Source organism: Patagioenas fasciata, chromosome 1 (genome assembly GCF_037038585.1).
Source record: "Patagioenas fasciata isolate bPatFas1 chromosome 1, bPatFas1.hap1, whole genome shotgun sequence".
In the NCBI taxonomy this organism is placed as follows: Eukaryota; Metazoa; Chordata; class Aves; order Columbiformes; family Columbidae; genus Patagioenas; species Patagioenas fasciata.
The window spans coordinates 58,787,419-58,795,459 of NC_092520.1; positions in this window are offsets into that span (position 1 = coordinate 58,787,419).

Here is an 8,041-nt window from a genome sequence, read left to right on the forward strand (position 1 = left end):
ATCACTAGCACCCAGAAATGGACAAGCTGCATCTTGCACTTCGGACCTGTTGAAAGGAATGCTGTTCATGAGGGTGTGGGCCCCGAGCTACAGCATCAGGCCCTAAAAGGATATGGAAACAGCCTGATCGTGTGGTGAGCTCCATGATGTGAGGCTTTTGAGAGGACTAGAGAGAGGGACAGAGAACAGATGCCCAACTGTGCAAAAGTGTCCGCTTTTCAACACTTTGGTGTCCACACAAGACAGCCTCAAGGCCAACGCAGGCTGCACGTCTCAATGTCCTGAAGATGTTCTTGGAAACTCTCCTACAAGATGTCATAGGCGTAGACCATACAGCCCACCTTCAGTATTTCATCTTTAAATGAATGTCTTTCTCCCCAGAAGTAAAATCTGGTAGCATCTAAATATTTTGAAATTTGAAGTTATGACACTGTATCTGAATGCTTTTTTCCATACTTAAGGATCAATTCCTAGGAGAAGATGGTTTCTCTTCTCCCCAAGGAAAAGCATGTCTTTGTCTACAGACAAGTAAAAAAGAGGAAAAGAAAAGCAATAAGCACCTGCAGTTCCTGCCAGGCAGGGTTGTTTCAGATGTCAATCAGCAATCAGTTACTGCTCTCCAGTTAGAGTACTTTTGGCTGAAGAAGTTTTGTCCTTAGACTTTACAATTAGAAGAAATCAAAAGCCAACACTGCTACCCAAATTTTGTTTCAGAACAAGTAAGTTTTTATCTAAATAGACAGTGAAAATTTGTTTTATAGGGATCTGATGTCAGATCCAGCTACAGTCAAAACCTAAAACTGACAGAGAAGTTTGTTACACTTGCATTTTATGACATGCTAGAGTAAACAGGATTTTGACTGACAGCTTCTCAGAGAGACAATCTTACCATTCTCATATTGTGAAGAGTATGTTAACAGTAGAGGACAGTAAGTGATATATGTGCCAATATGCAAGAAAACCTGTTTAGAATTTTTGATGCTACTTGAAAACAGGGACATAAAGATAGCTTCAGCTTTTCTTTGATGGATTTACAAGAACATTAGAGAAATCAGATAAACCTACTCAGTGTACTTAAATTCCTTAAAAAATAACTTTTTTCCTCAAATGTTTTATTTTTATTGTTTTTGTTGATTTTCAGGTTAGTGGATTCTTGATTTTGCAATGTTTTGTGTTGCAGAAGCTTCAACTTTCTTCTGTTTTGTTGTCACTTTTTGGACTGTTTGTACTTCAGGCACATCTAACAATATATCTGACAATATAATGAGGAGGCTAGAATTCAGCACTGTATTCATGCCAGGTACCTACTACTATTCAATGTAATGTACTTTTTAATATGTATTTTTCATCATTCTCTTACAGACTGGCCCTTATAGCTTTACACAGGCAAGCCAGGCTTTTCCCAGGACTGTACTTTGCAAGATGACAAATTGGCAGACCTCTCTATTCATCACCAAAGTGGCACCACTTTAATATATAGGTTCTCTAGTTGAATGTAATTAAGATATGCATTATTGATGTGTCTCTGCAAGAACAGAAGTAGCAAGAATGTATCTTTGTCATCAGGATCAATCTGAATATGATGGCATCTGTGGATATTAGTTTTACCTAGTATTTTATGAGATACATTCTGTTTTAATTAACTGTCTGAGGTAGTTCTTTCCTCCATTCGCTTAACTGGCTTCTCTGGTTTCCCTACCAGGTTTTTCTGTGTTAATTTTTCTCATTAATCTCCTTTAACATTATCTGATAGTAACTTCATTTTCTTTCCCTCAATTACCCCAGTCTTTCCTCTGCTCATTAAACTTAGCTCTGCTCACTATTTCTGCCTTTTCCGTTTTATCTATTCTTTACCTATGAACTCTTAATTACTGTTTCCTTAAAACCATACTCCTCCTTTCCCAACTGCTGCAAGTCAGATATCTCAGAAATACCTTCCTTGTGAAACATCTGGATGGTTGTCATTCTGTATTTGAGGACTCCCAGCTGCAAACACTTTATTTCCTCAAGCACTTCAGGGCAACCTAGAACAGGGATGTCAAACTCATTTTCACTGGGGGCCACATCAGCCTCACGGTTGCCTTCAAAGGGCCAAATGAATTTGAGGGCTGTATAAATGTAGGAGTAGTTACTTCTATGCAGTCCTCAAATTACATTTGGCCCTTTGAAGGCAACCGCGAGGCTGCTGTGGCCCCCAGTGATAATGAGTTTGACACCCCTGACCTAGAAGACTCTGCTGGGCTCAAGGCTCATTGCAATGCACAATCCATTCTACAAGTAAAATAAATGTCACAGTGTCGAAGACCATTGCCTTTCAGTGAGGAATTGAGGTGCAGAGATGACAGCCTGCCCATGCAGGCTCATGGCAGAACTTGGAGACAGTGGGCAGAGTAATGTCTTTACCACCAAACTACCTCACTCTTGCAGCTGGTAATTCTGAGTCATGATTATCAGTCACAGAGGAGTACGGATGATTCAGAGGTTCATTAATGAAGCACTCTGACGTAGTCAGAGGCTATACTAATTAGGTTCGGAGATACAGCCAGAAGACTCAAGAATCTTGTTGTTTCCTCTTGTTTGCTTGTAATTGCTGTTCTGAAGTACAGCAGATTTCTATGCTACGGGATTTATTTCTAGTTGCTACCGAGTGTTATGTTACCCTTTAATGTAACTCTCTAGTGACATTTTTAAATGATTCATACATGTTTTATATGTATCAGCTTATTTTTTAAATGAAAGATGCAGAGGAAAATCTTAAAAGACACACATCTGTACTAGGAGACTTGCTGAATGCAGTTGTCCAATGTCTGAAGGGACATAACATTTCCTCACTATCTATATTTCTCTTCCTAGTCTGTATCATTAAAGAAGTTACCTTATTAAGCCTTTTATTGTCAGCTCTTTCTTATCGAAATCTGGGAAGAGCCTTGTACTGGCTCACCCTCTCTCTCACCCATCGCTCCCCCTTACTGCTCTCACACTGTGCAAAGTTACTAACACTCTAAAATAAGCACTAACCTGATTTTTAAAAGACAACTAAAGAGTGAAAGCTGAAAGGAAAAAAAAAAAAAAAAAAAAAAAGCAGAGAGCAGAGCAGTTTCCAGTAACTGCATTCAGGACTTGTCTCTGAATTATGTTTTGTTTTCTATGGTCACTGTCTACAAAAAACAGTGTGCTTTCATTCATATAGCTCAGTAACAGAAAGCAAAGCAACTCAGAGGAGGAAATAAAATTCGTGGTATATTTATTGCTAAAATATTACCTTGAGCTTGGAAAACCAGCACCTGAGGAGCTCTGATTCTTAGGCAAGAAATTTGATGGACTGTCTATACACTTATAGTAATACTTTGATTTCTCAGATAGAAAGTCAGATGATGATATGATTAAATCATGAGAGCATAAATCAGGTTTCTCATCCAGGTGACTTTCATGAGAAACTTTAATTAAACTTTTATTAGGTGTAGATTCGAGAGATGTTTTTGTCTTGCCTATCCCCCTCATCTCTCTGTTTGTTCACCATCGAATAATTTTTGAACCCACCAGCCAATTTCAATCAAATTTGACAGACTGGTCAAGTTCTTAAATATTATCAGGCACCAGGCAAAGCAGCAGCTGGGTAGAAAAAGTTCACAACTGAACATGGTCCTGAAAGTAGTAATTTCTCAGCTTCCCATCAATCCCCAAGAGAAGCTTCCTCTGGCAAACAGTAAGTGACTGAGATGAAGCTGGCCAGGGCATAACAGTCCCGAGCCTGGTAGAGCTTGGACTAAGCTGTGAGCACGGTCTGCTGCACTGAGGGGTGGGGAGGACAAGAAATGAGGTGGGGAAAACCAGCTCTTGTCTCCTTGCAGCACAGAAGAAAACAGAACACACCAGTTCCGCTGCTCAGAGAACTACTTGCTTTTTCCTCTTTTTTTTTTTTAAATGTTATATGAGAGATGGAAATGTTTCTGCCCTTTTTGATCCATCCATAAAATCAGTTAACCCGTATCCTATTTCCAGCAGTGGCTGGAACAAGAAAAGCATTTTTAACAGTAGAGAATTGCCCATCTGCAGTGCTACCCCTATTCCCATGCCCTCTCAGTTAATAGCTGTAGCTTGGTCTGAACACAATGTTTTATATCCATTCTCTTTTCTAGGCTGGCTCTCTGAAGGCAAAAGGAATTCATGCAATTGCTTTGCTTGTCTCCTTGTGTGTCCAGATGTCTTTCACGCCCACAAAAAAACATTGAACACCCTGGTTCTTTTTAGCAGAACCTGAAAAAAAATCAGAAAAGTCTGTGATAAAGCATATGAAAACGGGTGCCTCTTGAAACGGGCTTATATTGGTGTTGCCACTGCGGAAAGGTCTGGCAGAATTCAGCTGTAATACCCCCAGTTTGGCAGCAGCCCAGGAGCATGCACACAGAGAGCTACAGCAGTGCAGCCCCTGGTAAATGAGCATCATGGGCTGCGGGGTCAGGGCTTGGGCATATTTGGGGAAAACAGATTAGGGGACAAAGGATACAGTAATTTGGTTGGATTACAGACAAAACGTTTCAGAGGATGTTGCTTCCACAATAAAAAAAAAAAAAATACAAAAGACTCATAATTTTCATGTCAGTCCCTTCATGTTAGTTATTCTGGAGGAAAGGAAGAAAATGCTTCATGGCACCCTGAGAAAGTTTGTACTAAAACTTCGCAGGGAGCGACTCCATTGTACTAGCAGAAGCTTTAACCAAAATGACTGAAGTGTTTATGAATTTTTTAATCCATGTAAACCAGAGCAGTTTAATTACATATAAAAAAGGATTGCATAACCTCTGTAAGGTGTTGAATATTTCATCTCAACCTAAGAATGCTAGAGTGCTCCATTAGTTGAAGAAGCCCCTGAGGATGTGTGAAAGTGGTGTGTGAGAGTGTCTCTGTGTATGTTAGATCAGGAATGCATGCATACATATATGCATGTATGTGTGTATATATAGGGGAGGAGAGAAAACAGCTATTGGTAGTGTAATATTGTAAGGAGTAGGTTGTATGTCACTAAGAGGAAGAGGGTATTTATAGAGAAAGATACAATCAGCTTTCATTATAAAATCCTATTTTAATAGTATAATAATTTTGACTTGAAGCATTATTGTGCCTTCAATCTTGCCTTTCATTGCATTTAAAGATAAAAGGGAATGCTTGAGTAACGTCTGAATAACATTCATAAACTCTTATCTGACTATCAGGATGTTAAACAATACCCTGTTTGTAATATTTGGCATTTGCCTAAGATGATTTTGTTTTTATGTAATCAGCTTACTGCTGAATGCTCAGTCTCCTTGTGGCTATTTGAAGAAAACAAGATTTAATTTAGCAAGGTATTTATTGTTAATTTCTTAGATAATTTGGTCTCCACTTATGTAAAAAGACTTTACTCATTCAGACATTTATTTTGCTTCTGGCTTCAGCAGAAGCCCACTACAAAACCTATGAATTCTCCTAATTGTAGTTCAGAGACAGAATACAGTACATTCCCTGTGGCTCAGGATTACAGGTCCACACCTTCTGAAGGGCCCGGATCTGAAATTATTTCAGTGCCCATGTTTGGTTTACTCCAAAGAGGGCAGGCTGCATCATAAGGCTGGTATTGTATTCCCTCATAAGAAGAAAAAGAAACTCATTCTGCTGTCACAGGTCTGGAGAGAAGTGCCACTAAAATCTAAAATATTTGCTGATGTTAGTATTGACCTAAGTCATTCTTTAGATAAAGAAGACTTAGGAATGGCTCCTGACCCAGTCAGTCATACAGTTAGCTAGAGCACTCAGGATGTGCTGGGTGGACTATCAGCCCTTAACCGGTGTGTAAGTGAAGGTAAGTTTAGCTATCCTGCCATGCTTGGTTAAGCAAGAACATCCCTCTTTCAGTAGTTACTGAAAACTACCGCTAGTTCATCAGTTTTATTCATCTGTCCTTGCCATGTCTCCTGGATTAACCCATTAATAGCATATACAAGTTTAATCATTTAAAGTTGTTCCATATTTAGCCCTTATAAAGTATAACCTTGGTTTTCCTCACCTGTTACAGACCTGGAGCCATGGTCAGCTCCAATTTAGATAACATACAGAAACACAGGGACAGCATTCCTCTGTAGGCACTTGGTCCAGAAGATGAGGGAGACCTGCCCAGGCACAAGGATCTCTGCTGAGGTGTGGCAGAGGAGAGCAGGCAAGGAAGAAGAAATTCAGCAAGCACTTTTGTTGCCTACAAGGCAAATTGCAGTTTGCCTCCTCTGTCTGACCTATAATGATAAACTCATCTCTCCTCCTAGATATCCTCCCTAAAAGAGAAAGACACCTGTGGGGTGGGAGTCTGGGACAAGTTTCATGGTACAGGTACTGAAAAATCTCTCTCTAGGAGCCATGTGGCCAAAAAACACCAGTCGTTTTTGTTTTTTGGTTGGTTTTTTTTTGGTGGTGGTGGTGGTGGTGGGTTTTTTTTAAAAAAAAAAAAAAAAGGTTGTTAAGTTTGTTTAAACAGAGGTCTGCAGATGTCTAAGGAAAGAGCTAAAGCAATAAATGTGGGCCTTTGCCATTTTCCTGTGAATGTAAAGAGATCTGATGAGCAGCCACTCTTTTCCTCTGTTGGTGAACCAGACTGCTGCTTTCCTGTCTCCTCTTTGCTTTAGGCCAAGCTGCCCACAGTGTTCCTTGGCTCACTGTTAATTTAAGTGCCACAGATGGAAGTTGTCCTGAGCTTCTCACTGGGAAGGCAGTGGTCTGACCTGCCTACCCCGTCTTTGTGTGTGAGTTTTCCTCCAGACCCAGCTGAGCCCACCCAGCCCAGCCATTTTACACTGCAGGAAAGGTGAAGCCCATGCTAAGTGGCAGTAGAGGCCCAGGCTTTCCCCTTTAACATGCCCCAAGGCTACTCAAAACCCTAAGCCTTCAAGTCATGTTGGGCTGGTGCAAGTGTGAGACAGGCTCAGGTCCAAAAGACATTGGCCCACGCTGAAACACAACGTCAACTTAACCTTCTTGTCCAATATGATCTCAGGGTTATATTTCATTTGACAAGTTTAAATAAGGTTTTTAAAGAACATTGGCATGGGACTCAGTCACAGAGGCAAGCTTTTCCGAGGTAACCCTGGGAAATGCCATAAGTGTACCTGTGTGGCAGAAACCCTCTTTTCCCCCTTGATAAGGGGTCAGGAGTTGTAGCTCTCAGGGCTCCTGGGCAGCACGTGCCATATAAACACATTTTCTGGACATGTCAGTAGCAACTGCATCCCACTTGGCTTCAAGGGTTAATCCCCTGTGTTAGGCTGTGGTCTCAGAGACAGTAGTCCTGATATAACGACTTGTCACCACCAAAAACGAGAAGATTTGCTCCTCTGTCCTGCTCGCTTCCCACAGTAATATAAAAACAAACAAAACAAAACAAAACAAACAAAAAACAACAACAAACCACATCAAAACCAAAAACACCCCCAAAAAAGACAACAGAAACCAAAGCAAAGAAACAAAACTGAGCCCAAGCCACCCAACCAAAGAATCCCCCCTCATTTTCTTCGTGCTGGGATAGTAAACTGAATTCATGTACAAAAGGTCAGCAGAAGTTTGCATGCAGGAGAAGGTAACAAAGCAGACAGAAAAGGAAGCAAAACCTCTCAGTCTTCAGCGGTGGTTTTTAAATCCGTTCACCCCATCCTGTGAAAACTAAGTTATGACTGTAGAGAGGTGAGTGGTTTCTACCCTGATGACTTTAAAATGGATCTTACCTAACTGCAACCCAAGGCAATTTAACCAACAATTCAGTGCGTTCATTTAAAAAGCTAATTGCAGGGACATATCTCTGAGATTGCTAAAGGCAAAGTGCATCAATGCTTTAGGACTGTTTTTGTCAGTGCCTCACCCTATCTACATGAGGAACACATCCTAAATCCCATTTCTCCAAAATGGATGCTTTTAACTCTCGCTTTTTGCCTTCAGAAAGATAGCTTCATCAGTCCTGGTTATCACCTGGAATACATAATTTCACTCAACACCAAGCACAGATACAAGCTGGGCAGAGAAG